At 51.9% G+C, this 16,736-nt stretch overlaps 1 long non-coding RNA gene across 2 annotated transcripts in view; it reads right to left on the minus strand.

The window, feature by feature from the left end:
* Positions 1-295: 295 nt before the first annotated feature.
* The window catches only part of LOC118147344 (uncharacterized), a 31,066-nt gene continuing 14,625 nt past the window's right edge, over positions 296-16,736 (minus strand). The window contains exon 4 of one of the 2 annotated variants that reach the window (XR_004733640.3): positions 296-6,971. This is a non-coding gene — a long non-coding RNA (uncharacterized LOC118147344). Of the gene's footprint in view, positions 6,972-13,127; positions 16,451-16,736 lie in introns of those variants that run through there. The other variant, XR_004733639.3, reaches the window with a different exon arrangement.

Below are 16,736 nucleotides of genomic sequence, written 5' to 3' on the forward strand. Positions count from 1 at the left end.
AGGTATATTGCTTGCCCAGGGGCATGAGACGAGTGTTTGAACTGGAACTTAAATATAGGTCTTTGGCTTCAAATCCAGCACTTTTCCATCAAACTTCAGGCCTCGGTTCTCTCACTTTCAAAAATGAAGAAATTAAGATTATTTCAATGCAGCACCGTCCATTAGAAATAGAATATGAGACACATATAACTTCAACTTTTCTAGCAGTCACATTTAAAAAGGAAAAAGAGACAGATGAAATGAATTTTAATCATAAAATTTTATTTAGTGCAACTCAAAATATTTCAACATGCAATCTTGATAGTAATAGATTTTACTCTCTTTTTTATTGTTTTTGAAAGTCAGTGTGTGTTTTTTTTTAACTTTTGTCTTTAAATCATAGGAACTTCTGAAGAATGAAAGCCAATGTGTTCATGACACTTTCAGCACACACAATTCAGACTAACCAATCACATTTCAGGTGCTCAAAAGCCACTCGTGGCTAGTGGTCACCATATTGGAAAGCTCAGCTGTAATGTTTGAAAGGTAAATTTAACCTTAAAATTAAGTTCCGATATCTAATATTTCATGATCAAATTATTTTAGAAATTATCTAAAAGAGTTATTTTCTGCACATTGTGGCAATAAAGGAGAACTGCCTGCTGAGCAACTCTAACTCTCCCCCAGCAGAAAACTGGCTTTACCTAGCTCCATCACAAAGCACTACTGCCATCTGGTGGTAGACTCCTGAATTGCAAGCAAATTCCCCGAGAGGAAATAATCAGGCTCTGGGAATGAGTTTATCAAAGCAGATTATACTGACCCCATGTAATCCAGGGAAGCTTGTTGAAGAATGCACAATGCTGGTCCCTACTGAATCAAAACCTCCAGGACAAATCCCAAACACCCAGATTTTCAATAAATGTCCCCAGCGATCATGCACACTGAAACTTGAGAATGGTTGATCTAAGGGACGTGCCTAGATAACGCAACCATAGAAAATTCAGTGACAATAAATGTCAGAAGGGGACTCATTCTTTCCTGATATTGTTCTGATAATTCTAAGACTGCTGCTTAGTTTCTACATAGAAAACAAAACCCACCCCCAATACACACACACACACACAGTTGAAAAGAATCCATAATCCCATCACTTTGTCTACATGGCCCCTACACACACACACACACCTCGGATAGTTGCATATAGCTATATGTAACAGTTACATGTAGCTTAGGCCCTCACAGCCGTGTCCCCACTCCCAGCCTCTGCTCTCACCCTGCTCCCTCTGCAGCCACCTTCCTGCCAAGCCAGTCCCTTCCCAGCTCTCCCCCGTCACCTCACTCCCCTGCTTCTGAGACTTTGCAGAGCTGTCCCCTGGGTCTGGAACAGCAGTTGCCATCCTGCCCCCAGCCCCCACGACTTGTCCCTCATAATGCAGCTCAGGTATCAGCTCCTCCGGAAGCCTCTTGGGGATCCCTATAGGCTGTGCTGGGTTCCCCTCTTCCCCCCCCAAAGTCCCCCCTATGGTAGCTGTATTGTCTGATTTCTCCACAGAGCGGTAAGCTCCAGACGAGCAGGGCTGTGTCTCTTGTCTCTGTACCTCTGCCACCTAGCAAAAACTCTGCCACAAAGCAGGTGTTGTTAAGAATTTGCTGAGTGAATAGATGTTTTCTTTTCCTTTCTTTTCCTCTTTTTTGAGACAGGGTCTTGCTCTGTCTCCCAGGCTGGAGCAGATTCTACTGACCCCATGTAATCCAGGGGAGCTTATTGAAGAATACACGATCATGGCTCACTGCAGCCCCGAACTCCTGGGCTCAAGCAATCCTCCCACCTCAGCCTCCTGATTCGCTGGGATTACAAGCGTGCATCACCACACTCAGCTATTTTTTAAATTTTATTAATTATTTTTAAAATTTTATAGAGATGGGGCTCACTGTGTTACGCAGGCTGGTGTCGAATTTCTGGGCTCAAGCCATCCTCCTGCCTCCACCTCCCAAACTGCTGGGATTGCAGCTGTGAGCCACTGCGCCCAGCCCTAAAAAAATGTTTTCAGAAGCGACAAGTAGTCGTCTGATTTTTAAATGATCATGCTAGTGCTGATGAGTCTGGAAGACACTAACAGGGCAGTCCCACAGTGTGGGCCATCAGCAGGCATGTTCTGGAGGCTCAGTCACATCAGTTTCCAGCTCTAAAGACGGAGCTGCAGACGTCATGATGGCTAACCAGAAGCCTTTGTGTCGGGGGACTGGCGGGGGCAGTGATTTGGGCACCATGAACACAGTAAGACAGGGACGGGTGCAAAAAGAGGGCAGTAACAGAGAAACCCAGGAATGCTGTCCCCACCTCCCAGGAAGGGAGCCATTTCCCCAGAGGACAGAGGCCTGCCGCATCTCGCCTGGCTAATCTGACGGAAGCCAGCTGCAACGCTAGGCCTGCCCCCGGGAAGGCATGCTGAGGCTGGGAACCACATGCCGCTGTCTGCCCCTGGGGGACAGGGGCACAGGCAGAGGGTAATTGACTTGTCTCCCAAGTTTATTTATTAATTCCTAGCTGCACCATTTGATGTGGTTTCCAGGAGGCACGCCATTGAAATCTGCCCCCCTCCCCACTCCTGGCTGCAGTGGCCCCGAAGGAGGTGGGTGAAGCTCAGGGCTAGCCCAAAAGTCAGACCAGGTGCAGGCAGGGGACTAGGAAGGGTACCCACCAAGCTGAGAAGCTCACTGGCCCCAGCGCAGGCAGCAGGCCACGGTATGGAGTGGGGTGTCAGGCCTCAGTGGACAGTGTACTGAGGAGCCTGAGACCATGCGCCTTGGGACAAGGGACAAGTGGCCACAGCTCTCTGCTTCAGCTTCCCCGGCTGTGAGAGGAAGAAATCAGTGGCGGCTGCCTGTTGGTAGAGCTGAGGGAGAACACCCATGCGATGAGGACAGAAAGCGCTGTCACAAGTCAAGAGCACCCTGCAACTGTCGAATGTTCCAGACAAGCAGGTGTGTATCTCTAAGTGCCGGGTTTAGGCCTAACTTTGTTCCCGATTCCATGCTTTCCGAATTTCCCATGTTTCCTGCCATGAGCATGCGTAAGCTGTATAACCAGGGAAATATTAGACAAGGGAGAATGGGAAGTGTGTGGTGCAGAATTGGAGCTATGTCTCAGCAAGCAGGATGGTTACAGGGTGGAGGGAGAAAGGGGGTGATCCCTCCACCCCAGGCCCCAGCCAGGAAGGACACCTCAGATGCAGGGAGAGGGTGGAGCCTGAAGGGTAAAGAGGTGGGGTGATTATTTAAATGAAGGGAGCCTCAACCAGAGGAAATGGGAGCCAGGCCCCAAGATTCTCTATCCAAGGCAGTAGCTCTCTTGGCTTTCAGCCTTTGAAGGGTCAGCACAAGTGACCTGCATTTAGCTGGTGTGCTCCCCATGGTGTGGCTCTAATCCCTTGGACTCTGTCCAGAGAGAGACTCTACCCTCTTCCAAGGATGGATGACTGAGAAGGGAGTGGCAGCCCAGAAAGAGGGTGGTGAGTGCAGAGGGCAGGGGTCCTCCATGCTCCCTCATACCCACTGTCCCTGAGCCCCACAACTGTGTCTGTGTGTGCAGACCCTGGTCCCAAGGAAGTGGCCATGGCTTCTTCCAAAAGGCACATGCCCATCCAGGACCCAGGCTAGCATCCATGTCCCCTCACCCGTCACCCTGTGGCTCCCCTGCTCACTCCCATCGACACTCTAGAGAAGAAGCTACTGACAAAGAAAACGTTCAAAGATTTCAGAGTTAGCAGCAAATCAAAGTCCTGGGGGCCCTGAAACTGACATGGTAGAGATGCGGGGCACCTGCCCTTGAGATTCTGGGAGAATTGGCCTCACTCTGATCACTTACACACTTTTCTTTCATGTGTCTGCCTCTGAGCACCAGTTCCTACTGCACTGCTTCAGTGGGCAGACAGAGTGCCTGCCCCACACTCACGGCCTACAATTCACCCCTTTCCTTCACTTCCCTGTCACGGGACCACTCACACAAGGCCGGCGTGTGCGAGGCAGGAGGGCTTTGCCACAGGCCCACCCAGTGTCACCCACTAAGGAAGCCCAGGCAGCCCTTCCCCGGCAGAGGCCTTTGTGAGGAGTTTCCCTGGGCTGGGCCACCAATCTGAAGGGCCCCGAAGTGTGTCCGTGTTAACATTTCTTCACTCAACAACCACAGGCCCCACTCTGTGCCAGGCACCGGGCTCACCCAGGCCAGGCTGTGCACACACATACCACACTCACACACCCAAGCTGGACAGGGCCCCCACTCTCTTGCAAGAACTGGACAGAACTCACACTTGTGTTCACACCCAGTTGGGTCACCCTGGCATTCATTCGCTCGTCTGGACTGGCCAAGGTCCTACTCAGTGGGTTTCTGCCTCTGCCCACCAGGATGATCCCCACACCAGGACAGATGTCACTTTTGTGCCAGGGAATAAGATACCCCAAGGCCCACCGGAGAGGCCGGGGTCACTCTGGGCAGGGTGTGAATGGGGGCTGGGACCCAGGCTATTGTAGGGCCTGGCCTCTGTCACCCGGGTCCATCTGTCACTACACGCATCTGTCCCCCGGGTCCAGCTCCCAGTTGGCCTGTGTGCAGGGAGCTGTCCTAGGCTGACACGGTGCTCTTAGGTCAGGGGACTCCAAACACAGAAAGGAGGCCTAAGAACTCCCAAATGGGCGCGGTGGCTCAAGCCTGTAATCCCAGCACTTTGGGAGGCCGAGGCGGGTGGATCACGAGATCAAGAGATGGAGACCATTCTGGTCAACATGGTGAAACCCCGTCTCTACTAAAAATACAAAAAATTTGCTGGGCACAGTGGCGCGTGCCTGTAATCCCAGTTACTCAGGAGGCTGAGGCAGGAGAATTGCCTGAACCCAGGAGGCGGAGGTTGTGGTGAGCCGAGATGGCGCCATTGCACTCCAGCCTGGGTGAAAAGAGCGAAACTCCGTCTCAAAAAAAAAAAAAAAAAAAGAACGTCCCAAATGTGAAAGGGATTCGGTCCTGGCTGCTTGACCCCCCAGGCCTCAGCCATCTCTCCACTGGAAGCCTCTCTCCCCAGCACCCCTGCCTCCAGTCTCTTCCACACCCAGGGCCTCCCTCCCACCTGCCATGATCCCCTGATCATGCTGCCAGCCTCTCGTCCTAAAACGCCTGCTTCATCAGGCAACTCCCCTTCGAGAATCTTCAAGAGACCTCTGGCCTAAGGATGAGCTCTGGCTGGCACTAACGCCCTCGGGATGAACCGGAGCTGATTCTCCTGCAGTAGCCGCCTCTTTTTCCTTCCCAAGCTCTCCCTGGACTGGCGCCCACAACGTCATTCCATAGAGGCTTTGCTCTTTTGCAGCTCAGCCTCTTTAGCAAAACTTTCCTGAGCTCTTCTTTCTTCCTTCTCCCAAACGTCCTCTTTTCCTCCAGCTCCTCCCCACCCTACAGGGCACAGCTAAACTTCCACCACTTCTAAGAGGCCTTCCCTGGAGACATAGCCCCCAGGGAACCTCCTCGCTGCCTCCACACCTACTCTGCGCTTTTCCTCCCGTGACACCCCGTCTCCTGCTGGGGACTCTGCTCTCCTCGGCTACATTCGGCTTCCCAGGGCTATCTCCTCTTCCCGGAGGAAGGTGCCGTGGGCCTCCCTCGCCCCAGCCTACTCCAGCCACACAGTTTGTGTGAGTGTCTCTCCCTGGATGCTGTGTGTCCCCAGCCGGCCCAGCTCCCACCCCGACGCCGCCCCTGCGGAGGCATCTGCAGCGGCGGGGGGGTGCCTCGAGGCTCCCAGTCAGGCCGGGGCCTGCTCCGCACATTCCTTCGGAATTAAACAAGGGCCCACTGGCTCCAGGCTCCGCAGGGTGAGGATCATCCGCTTTGCTTTTCTCCCTCCCCAGGCAGCAAGGCCCACTTGCTTCCAAAGGAAAGTTCTCTGGGCAATGACCTCAGCAGCCGCAGGGAAGGGTGAAGGGTCACATCTGTGGCCATTTGGAAACCTGGGTCAAGGCCTGAGACTCTGCCCTGGGCCCCTTCATGCCTGGTGCTCGTTCCGCCATCCACCTCCCGCGCCCACACACACATGCACAGGCACAACACACACACACAGACACACGAACACATGGAAACACACACGCACAAATGTAAGCGTGTACCCAGACATAAATGTGTGTGTACACACAAGATACACATGTAAACACACAAAGACAGGCACACAAGTATAACCACAGATACACATGCAAAGGACACACATATATACACAAGCACACGCTTACAAACACACACATGAACACGCACGCCCCAATGCTGCCATTGACTGACCCGAGGTGGGCTGGGTGGCCTGGCCACAATGACAGGGCTGAGTCTCTGGCAAAAAGCCCACCCCTCCTCTCCCCAGAGCAGTTCGGAAACGGGGCAGAGCTGAGATTTGAAGCATGGCAGATCATTTTTCACAGTTCACCTTTAAACAACCTCAGCCCAAAAGACAGAGTACTTTTTACCAAAGACCAAAAACAAAAACAAAACAAAAAAAAAGATTTCCCATCACACAGCCCCCAGCCCACGGCTGTGTATAGTGAGAGAAACAGCCAACTGGAGTGGGAGGAGGGAGGAGGGAGGGTGCAAGGCCAGGCCGAGCTGCCACACAGCCCTGGGCTTCTGGAACAGGCCACAGCTGCCACGTCCGCTGGGTGGATGGCAATGTGGGAGGGCTTCAGAGTGTCTCCCCAAAAAATGTGCTCAACGCTCGGCTCCAATGGCACCCCCTACACCTCTCCTTGCTCTGCGGATCCGTCTCCCTCTGCCTCCACTTCTCCTAACCTCCCTCGCACTAGCTGGCCCATGAGTTTGAGGATCCAGGGACCAGGTGGTCCCGTGCACAAGGCAATGAGATAGGCAGTGAGACAGCGCTCTCCAGCAGACACAGATGGGTCCTCGTGGGGGAGTCTCAGGCAGTCACACCATCTCTACAGGTCCACAGAGCTCCCAGTTCCTGGATGGTGGGAACAGAGATGGTTTAAGGTCACTCCCATATTTCCTCCAGAGACCAGGCAGGCTTTGAGAGTAGATTGCTAGCAATGTCTGAGGAAACAAGAGAAGCCATAGTCCCATGTTCCAGCCCAGTCTACAAGGTTGTCGCAGTCACCTTCCTGAGACTTGGTCCATGAAACTGAGTCATATGATCCTGCTCAGATTCAGTGAGCGTGGCAAAATGCATCACATGGCCTACTCCAGGCCAGCCCAAGCCCTGGACCGTCACGGGGCCTGGCCACTGCCAGTCTCATAACTTGGCGCAGAAAAAGATGCTGCCTTTCTAAGGTATTTTATTTCCACTGGTCGGGAAGTTATTGTAATATACTGACCGTGTTAGAATAAGTACTTCAATGCCATCTGCAGAAAATATGACATAAGAAACACAGAAATTGCTCACTTTTTGGAGTCCATGAAATTATATAAAAATATGAAGATTTCCAAATAATAAAGCGTCCATGATCCCAGCAGCACCCCATCGCCTCTATCGCCCCTGCTCTGGGCTGAATTTTGTCCCCCTAAGAGCCATATGGTTGAAGTCCGAATCCCTAGCACATCAGAAGGAAGCTGTATTTGGAAAGAGGGCCATTAAAAAGGTGTTAAGTTAAAACAGGGTTGTTAGGGGCTGGGCACGGTGACTCACACCTGTAATCCCAGCACTCTGGGAGGCCAAAGTAGGAGGATCACTTGAGCCCAGGAGTTCAAGACCTGCCTGGGCAATATAGCAAGATCCTTGTCGCTATGAAAATAAGTAAATAAATAACCAGGTGTGGTGACACACACCTGTGGTCCCAGCTACTCAGGAGGCTAGGTGAATGGATCGCTTGAACCCAGGAGTTCAAGGTTGCAGTGAGCCATGCTTGTACCACTGTACTCCAGCCTGGGCAACAGAATGAGGCCAACTAAAAAAAGATGGGCTTGTTAGGGTGGACACTAATCCAGTCTGCGTGGCGTCCTTGTAAGGAGAACAGCTCAGGACACACAGGGAGACAACAGGGGCACGCCTGCACAGAGGGACAAGCTGTAAAGAGGCAGTGAGAGGGTGGCTATCCGCAAGCCGAGGAGAGATGCCTCTGAGGAAATGATCCTGTTGGCACCTCGATCTCGGACATCCAGCCTCCAGGACTGAGAGAAAATCAACGTGTGTTGCGTAAGTCTTTCAGTCCGTGGCATCTGCTCTGGCAGACAGAGCTGGCTAACACACCCCTTCCCCAGCCAGCTACTGTACTGGTTCATGCCCCCCATCCCCTTTGCCTCCTTCAAAATAAAAATCTATGTAGGCCTCACACCTGTAATCCCAGCACTTTGGGAGGCTGAGGCAGGTGGATAACCTGAGATCAGGAGTTCAAGATCAGCCTGGCCAACATGGCAAAACCCCATCTCTACTAAGAATACAAAAACTAGCTGGGCGTGGTGGGGTGAGCCTGTAGTCCCAGCTACTCAGGAGTCTAAGGCGGGAGAATCACTTAAACTCAGGAGGTGGAAGTTGCAGTGAGCCACAATCACACCACTGCACTCCAGCCTGGATGACAGAGTGAGACTCCATAAAAACAAAACAAAACAAAACAAACTCGTGCAATGGGGACTATTAAATGGCCTTGAAAAGACAGACCAACAGTTCTTGCCCCGTACACACAGATTCACCTCTTCAATTCAGGCGAGCACTAGGGCAGGGTTCAGTGCCCCCAGGCCACAGTCCCCCAACATCCCTGACCCAGATCCCTCCTGGGCAATGCTGCACCACCCACCCAACACCAGACAAAGCCCCAGCAAGTCCCAGAACCTCACTCGTCCCTTCTCAAAGCTGCTACGACAACCACCTTACATCCAGGTGGCAAAACTCACCCTGGAGGACACTGGGTAAGCAAGGGGCTTACAGCAGAGAGAAAGGGGGGCCCCTTGTGCCCGGATCAATGCAGGGACTGGGCTGGTGGCTGGAGCTGGGCAGACTGTCCCTGCTTTGTGCTAGCGATGGGCTGGGCAGTGCCTCTTCCTCAGAGACCTGTGTCCATTCCCCATTCCCAGCTCACAAAGCCTTCCACCCAGGCCAGGTTCAAATTAGCCGGCCTGTCCTCACTCAGCTGGTTGCAATTGCAGTCCCTTGTGCTAGGGTTTCACTTTCAGTGTTGATTTATAGGAAACACAAGGTTGCCTGAAGTCCACTTGAATTCCTCCTCAATAAAACAATGGTCCTGGGAGGGCTGGAAGGGCCCTGGCATCCCAGAGGGGATGGGGGAAGAGGCTCAAGGCTCATCCACACAACTGGAGCTGTGTCCACAGAAGGGAATGTGCCCAGGGACCTGAGCCACACTCCAGTGGGCCACGTGGAGCTCTCACTGGAGAAAGGATATGTGCCTGTGGTGGAATTCTATGCAACGTTGAAAGTGAGCCAGACTCACACACGCCAGCACACGTGGATCTCGCCAACATGTTGAAAGAAAAAAAGCTCATTGCAGAAGAATACATACTAGAATGCTACTATTTACAGTTTCAAAGCATAGAAAACAGCCCTATAAATACTTCAAGAAAACCTGCGTCTGTGGTTAAAAAAAATTTAAAAAATTCTTAAGAGATATCAAATATAGGAGGGCGGTTACTCGTCTGGGGTGCGGGGTACCCAGCGGAAGGGAGGTTCCGCCTGGATTTGTTAGTTTCGTTTCTGAAACTGGTTTGTGGTTCCGTGGTGTTCATTAGTTCACTGTGTGTTTTGGTGTACCTGCTTTTGATTGATTTTTGTTTTCAATTATTTTGTTTTTGTCTTTTTTTGGTTTGTTTTTGGATTTTTGTTTTGGTTGCATATTAATCGGGGCAGAGCTGGAACTCTGAGCTCCTTCCATCCCACTGGCTTTGCCAGGAGCCCCAGTGACCCTGGGATGTATGTGACTGTCCCACCTGGGCCTGGTGATCACTGCCTGGCTGGCCTTGCAGAGCCAGACTGAGCCTTAGAACACCCTCCTGGGCACAGCTGGGGGAGTAGGCCCTACGCCCCCCTCCACCTGGAAGCCAGACCTTGGAGAGAAGCTGAAGCCACAATGCCAAATCTCAGGCCAAAGGCTGCACTCCCCCTCTGCCCAACCTGGGACAATGAGGCAAAACTGGAGATTTCGAGATCACCCCCTGCCTAACCCAATGGCTTTCTAGTATCCCTGTCACTGGAAGCGGCACCCCAGCCCTCCATTTGTTCATAACAGAGCCCCGGAAGCCACCCTTGACACTCTCTCTCCCTCATCCACACATTCAATCCTGTCACCCGTCTTGAGACAAGGCACCCAGACCAGGATGCTCACGGCCTCCCTTCCCTGCCTCCATCCCCAGAGGCCAGGCTCACAAGGTCGTTGACAGGACATGCCCAGTGAAAACACTGGGGTCTGTGTCCCTCCCTAGAGAAAAAGCAGGATAGTGGAGGCTAGACATCTGATTCTCAGGAAATGAAAACATTTTTCAACGTTTCACCCTAGGGTATGAGTCTTCACAGCACCTGATACAGGGAAGCCAGAAGTCAGAATGCACATCTCCAAACATCAAGAATAATAACAGCTTGGCCAGCAGTGGTGACTCACACCTATAATCCCAACGCTTGGGAGGCCAAGCCTAGAGGATGGCTTGAGCCCAGGAGTTGGAGACCAGCCTGCGCAACATGGTGAAACTTTGTCGCTACAAAAAAATAGAATAATTAGCCAGGTGTGGTGGTGTGTACCTGTAGTCCCAGCTACTCAGGAGGCTGAGGGGGGAGGATCACTTGAGCCCAGGAAGCTGAGCCTATCATCTCATCACTGTACTCCAAGCTGGGTGACAGAGCAGAAACCTGTCTCAAAAAAAAAAAAAAGGGGAAGCATGACAGCTGTACCACTGCTCCCAGCAGCAGAGGGACAAGCCAGTCACAGCTAGGCAACAGACATGTTTTGCTTGGCCCACACCATGCTTGAAATTGGAATTGCTGCCAACATGAGCATTAGGAGAGTTCACATAAAAATCCTGATTTGAAAATAGACAAACTGGCTTCACCAGCCAGCATTCTTCCACTGCACCTCCCTTCCAGCCATGAAGGGAGACCCTCCCCAGGGCTCCCTGCCCCGGAACTCAGCACCATTTGCCATCTTTCCTCAGTCCTGCCTCTTTCTTGTATTACACTGTCACCCTGGTCCCTGCAGGCATAGAAGTTTGTGGGTCCTCATTTTATTTATTTATCTAGAGGCAGAGTCTCACTCTGTCCCCCAGGCTGGAGTACAGTGGTGTAATCACAGCTCACTGCAGCTTCCAACTCCTGGGCTCCAATGATCCTCCTGCCTCAGCCTCCCAAATTGCTGAGACTAAGGGCTCACACCACCATGCCCAGCTACATTTTTTACTTCTGTAGACACAGGGTCTTGCCTTGTTGCCTGGGCTGGTCTTAAACTCCTAGGCTCAAGCTATCCTCCTGCCTCAGTCTCCCAAGGTGCTGGGATTATAGGCATGAGCCACCGTGCCTGGCCCAAACCTCATTCTGGAACCTGAGGAAAAGCTTTGCTGGTGGGAAATAGGTTCCATGCTCTGTGTGTTCAGCAGGACCCCTGCTTTCCCAGCCTACAGTAGACTAGGTGGGAGGTGAGGGCCAAGAATCAGGAAAGAGGGCTTGAGCATGGCCGCAAACCAAGACTACAGCAGGAGCGGACGGCTGTGCGCTGGGACTTTCTTCAGGTGGGCAGGAGAGGAGGGTCAGCAGAATCACCCAAGAAAGAGCCACGCTGGTGAAGATGTGGAGTTGACAGCTGAGCCCAGTGAGGGCTGAAGGTGGGATTCAACCCTCGCAGTGTGAGGGCTCAGCTTGTTTCTCTTTAGATTCTAAAGTATGCTGCTTCTCGGAGCACATGGCCACCCCCCTCGGTCATTCTTCCCCCACCCACAGACACTGAGCTTTCCAAACATCTGGGCCTTCCAACCCCCACCAGGGGCCTGAGCCTGCCTGGAAGATTTCCAAGACAGAAGTGGCTACGAGGCCCACTCACCACAGGAAAGGCCACCAGCCTGGGGACAACTTCAATTGCAAGGAAGAGTTTAAAGTCCCAGGGTGCCAGGAAAGAAAGAAGAAACTGGAAGAGAAGGAAGGGAGGGGCTCTGGAGGTAGGGGCCGAGGAAACACACACCCCAGGCCCTGAAGGAAGGGGCCGGGAGGCCTGTCCTACAGTCGGGGCATTCCAAGTGGATGGTTAGATCAAGAAGACAAATCCTGACTTTTCAGAGGCCTCCTGCCACTGTGCAGCTTATTCATTTCCTTATCTGGAAACCAGAGCACAGAACTGAATGACATCCTTCAGCTTCCCCTGCCCCATCTACACACACCCAAGCCAGAAAATCAACAAGCCCCTAAGTCCAATTCACTCAGTCACAGGGAGACAGGAGGTTAACCATGAATGTCACCTGGCCAGAGAAACCATGAGCCAGAGGGACAGCTCCCCTCGGCCTCTCAGCTTCATAGCTGGGCTTTGGATGTCCAACAGAATCACTGTCGCAACAGCCCAGAGTCATGAAAAAAACCTTTCAGATGAAGCACAATTATCCATTTCTGTATGTGTACCCAAACATCCACATACTTATCATTTGGCAGGCACCAACGATGTAATGAAATCTTACTGGAGAAAAAGCTCAAGATTGAGAAAGTTAATATTTTCCTGCAAACTGGGACAAGGCAGCCATGATTCAGTCTGAGCTTTGTGAGATGACGTCTGGTCTCAGTGAATAAGCGCCAGGTTCCCTCAGGCATGTGGCTGGGAACCCCTTCCTAAGATGCCATTACTCCTACTGGGCCATTTAGGTGTGACAAGAAAGACGTCCACCATCGGGGCCGGCGCGTCCACACCAGCTGGACTCAGGCACAGGGGAGCTGCTGTTCCCGCAGTGGGAGGGGTCTGTGTGGAGCCTCTGACCCTCCTGCCCAGCCCAGATTGGGTCAGTGACTGACCAGGGTCACAGTGACAATCCATGGGATGAGGTAGAGACCCTTCTCCAGCCTAAGTGGGTGGCTTCCTTTCCTTCTGGCTGATCCTAGGCACCCAGCCTGACTCCTGATCTGCCCCCCACATTGCTGCCATCCCCCCACCCCCACCCCGCCTCACCCCACTTGTCAGTTCCTTTCCCCTGAAACCCAGGTGTGCATCGGGAGATGACCTCTCAGGCCACCTCCTTTCTCAGTGCCCCAAACAAGCCACAGGCCATCCTGTGCACAACAAAGATACACCGCCAATACTGGAAAAGGAAAAGAGCGTGAGGAGAAAATTCACCAGCGCAGGGAGGGCCAGGGGTGTAGACAATCTGCCTCCAGTTTTATAGTCCTCGTCGGTGGCCACCAGAGCTGATGCTCCTTTGGCCCTGAAGCCAAGCATCCTCCCTTTTCACCTTTACACTTGCCCTCCTCCTCCCTCCATCCCTGCTCCAGACCCTTTCCCGCCAGCAACTCCCTCTCCCAACTTTGATTTATCTCAACCAGAGGGAGTGCAAAGTTAGAGCTAGGCCTATTCTCAACACCCTTTTAAAAAATGAGCCACACACATCCCGGCAGATTCGTCCATTCAGAGGCAAACACTCAAAGCCACACAGTCCAGGACGGACTGACGGACAGGCAAAGACACACATCCACATACTCAGAGACAACAGCAGATACGCTGCCAGACACCCCCTCAATACACGCTCTCACACTCAGGACAAAGGGACCCACGTGGGGCCAGAAGCCCAGGCTGGCACACATGCCAAAAGCTGCGCCATGAGCTGTTTGAAGCTTCTTTTGAGGAAAAACACTGCCCCAAAGAGAAGGCCCCTGACAGGGCTGGGTTTTTGTTTTGTTTTGTTTTGTTTTTTTCAGCGCACTAGATAAATTGCTTTTGTGCAAAAATAAACACAAGTGAACTGCATTAGCTGAGCAAGTGACACATTAGTTACAGATGCAGAGCCTGTCAGAACATTGAGGAAACAGCTTTTATTGGGGAAGGGCTGAGAGACTCATAAATAACTGGTTGGCAATCTTACATAAACATTTGTGCGTTCACATAAACACCGCCTACCACAAATGCTGGCCTGGCCGCCAGCACGGACTGGAAGGGCCCTTCCCGCCTGTCCTCAGAGAATAACAAGACAGGCAGGCAGGCGGGGCAGGGTCACAAGCCCCTTTTCTCCCAGAGTTCCCAACTCCTTGGACTCACGCTCTGTGCTCGGTGGGGTGGAGGGAGAGATCCAAGTTCTAAATCGTAAACATCTGCCAGAGAAAGAAGGCTGATGCCAAGCCCCCATGGGACAACTGGTCCGTTTTCCTCCCACTCCAGAGAAGTCACATTTACGCGGCCCAGAGAGAAAGAGGAGGAAATGGCACTGCACGGGGGCCTAGGCTGTCAAATAAAGTCAAGAAAGGAATTTGCCAAGATGGGAAATGCCTCTTTGATGCAGCTCCAGGGGTTCCCGTCAGAATCACAGGACAAAGGCCATGAAAGGTGGCCGACCCTGTCCAGTCATTCAGGCACAGGGAGCCTGGGCTTCCTCCCACCAGCTCCTGAAGATGCCTTTGCCCTGAGTCCTGGAGTTCTCTCCTCTGAGTTGAAACTTCAGAGCCACGTCCAGCTGATCCCTCAAAGCAGAGCAAAGCAGGCCAGGTGCAGTAGCTCACTCCTATAATCCCAGCACTTTCAGAGGCTGAGGTGGGAGGATCGATTGAGCCCCAGGGGTGGAGGCTACAGTGAGCCATGTGGCACCACTGCACTCTAGCCTGGGCAACAGAGCGAGATCCTATCTCAAAAAAAAAAAAAGTGGGGCATGCCCACAATTGTGGCTTTGCTGTTTTTTCCCTGTGGTACCCGCCAACCCAACAAGCACCCTGGCACCCTCACACTACACCTCTCCCAAGCAAAGCCCACGCTTCAGAAAAGTTCCGATGCACTCGTTTGCCCTGAGGTCTGAGGAATAGAGAATGGCTACACGTGTTTCATTCTCCTCCCGTGCCCTCCTCCATCACAAAGCTGACTGCCAAAGGACAAGGTATGACATGGTAGGATTTAAAGCAAGTGGCTAACACTCAAAAGTTTTGTGGGATTTTTGAATCAATCTTTTTAGAGAAGAGAGTATAGAAAGGGGAATATTCCTGGCCCCAAGATCCCACTATCATGATTAGTTCCAAAAGCAGCTCCGTCCACTTTCAGCTCAGTAACTGTCAGCTGACTCTCCCTTTTCCCCCAAAAAAGACCCAAATCTCTAGACCGAATGGCTCTTTTACCCATCACATTCCCTGAACCCATCCCACCCCTCCTCCAGCCTGATTTCCCTCACTGCTCCTCGTGTACCTGAGGGTGCAGGAATTCCAAGAATTCCATCCTCATCCAAGTGTTAGAATTTCATGCTTTCCCTTAATCAATCCCTTCTGAGAAGACCTTTTTCTTCTGCAGGTCCAGATCCAAGCCATCCTTCCAAGTTCCATTCAAAAGCCACATTCTCCAGCAAGACTCATCTCTCCCTCTTTTAAACTTGGGGAGAACTTTTCAGTACCTAACTTTTCTTCTTGTTCTAGGTTATCTGTACTTATTTGTTTATCTGGTCTATATCCCCCTTGAGATTCTACACCCTCAGGTCTGTGGTCCCACGGCTCTTTCAGGTTTCTCTTCCTGCCAAATGCTTCTTCAAGGCCTGGGCAATGGTAGGTACGTGGAATGAAAGGAAGATGTTGGCAGCGGTATCTGGAATCCACGCCTGTGATCGTGGTGGGATGTGGTGGTGTGGTTGAGTTGCAAGGAGGAAGATGGCGGTAGTGACGGAAACTGGCCAACAAATCTTCCCCTAGACAATCTGCCTTTGGCTACACTTTGCAGCTGAGCGACTCTGCTTCGGAAAAAGAAAGGAAGATGCCAGGCACGGACAGCCAGCCAAGCACCACAGCTCTATTGGATCGACCTCAGCCGTCTAGGCCCTTTCTTCCCATCCACAAATGGAATGCTTTCTGAGGAAACACGCAACACAGTACTAGACATAAATAGTGAAGGCTCGTTGGCCAGGGCGTCCCTCAGGAGAGAACACAGTGTAGCCATAATTTATTGTGTTGGCTATTTTCACTTCCAATCTTACTTTTATGGACATTATTTCATGGGCTGGAGCTTAAACACAGATGGAAAGATTCTGGCTTTATAACAAGAGATGGTTTCTGGCGGGCCAGCCCGCGGCTGTTTGTGTGAGCAAACCCACATGATCATGTCCTTAGGTGGGGTTGGGAGACGCCTTCATTATGCTCTGGGACATTGATCCAACAAATCCAACAATTCTGCCTTCATCCTCCCCCAAGGCTGGGGCCCCAGATACTCCCAGGAAGGAAGTGACAAACACCAGAGTGAGCGAGGGGGAGGAGGGAAAGGCCAGCCTTTGAAATGTATTTCTGCCTTGGGCTGGATCTGCCATCCTTGAGTCTTCAGAGGACTTTGACTCAGTGACTTGGGCCTAGACCCCAAAGGGCAAAATTGAAAGGAAGGGGACATTATTATACGTGTGAGATACACACACACACACACACACACACACACACACACACATATACATATAATTGATGACTCCGTGTTGGATGATTTGCATTGTCTTTTGGGGGAGCAGGGGCAGGAGCTAGGTAGAAAATTGAGCTTGTCCTCTCTCTTAATGTCTTGTGAGCTGCCCTCCTCCCTCTACAATATATCACAGGTAGTTTCACATCAACAAACATTCTTGAGAACATGATGGAGGCCGGGTAGTG

This window comes from Callithrix jacchus, chromosome 14, assembly GCF_049354715.1.
Source record: "Callithrix jacchus isolate 240 chromosome 14, calJac240_pri, whole genome shotgun sequence".
NCBI lineage: Eukaryota > Metazoa > Chordata > Mammalia > Primates > Cebidae > Callithrix > Callithrix jacchus.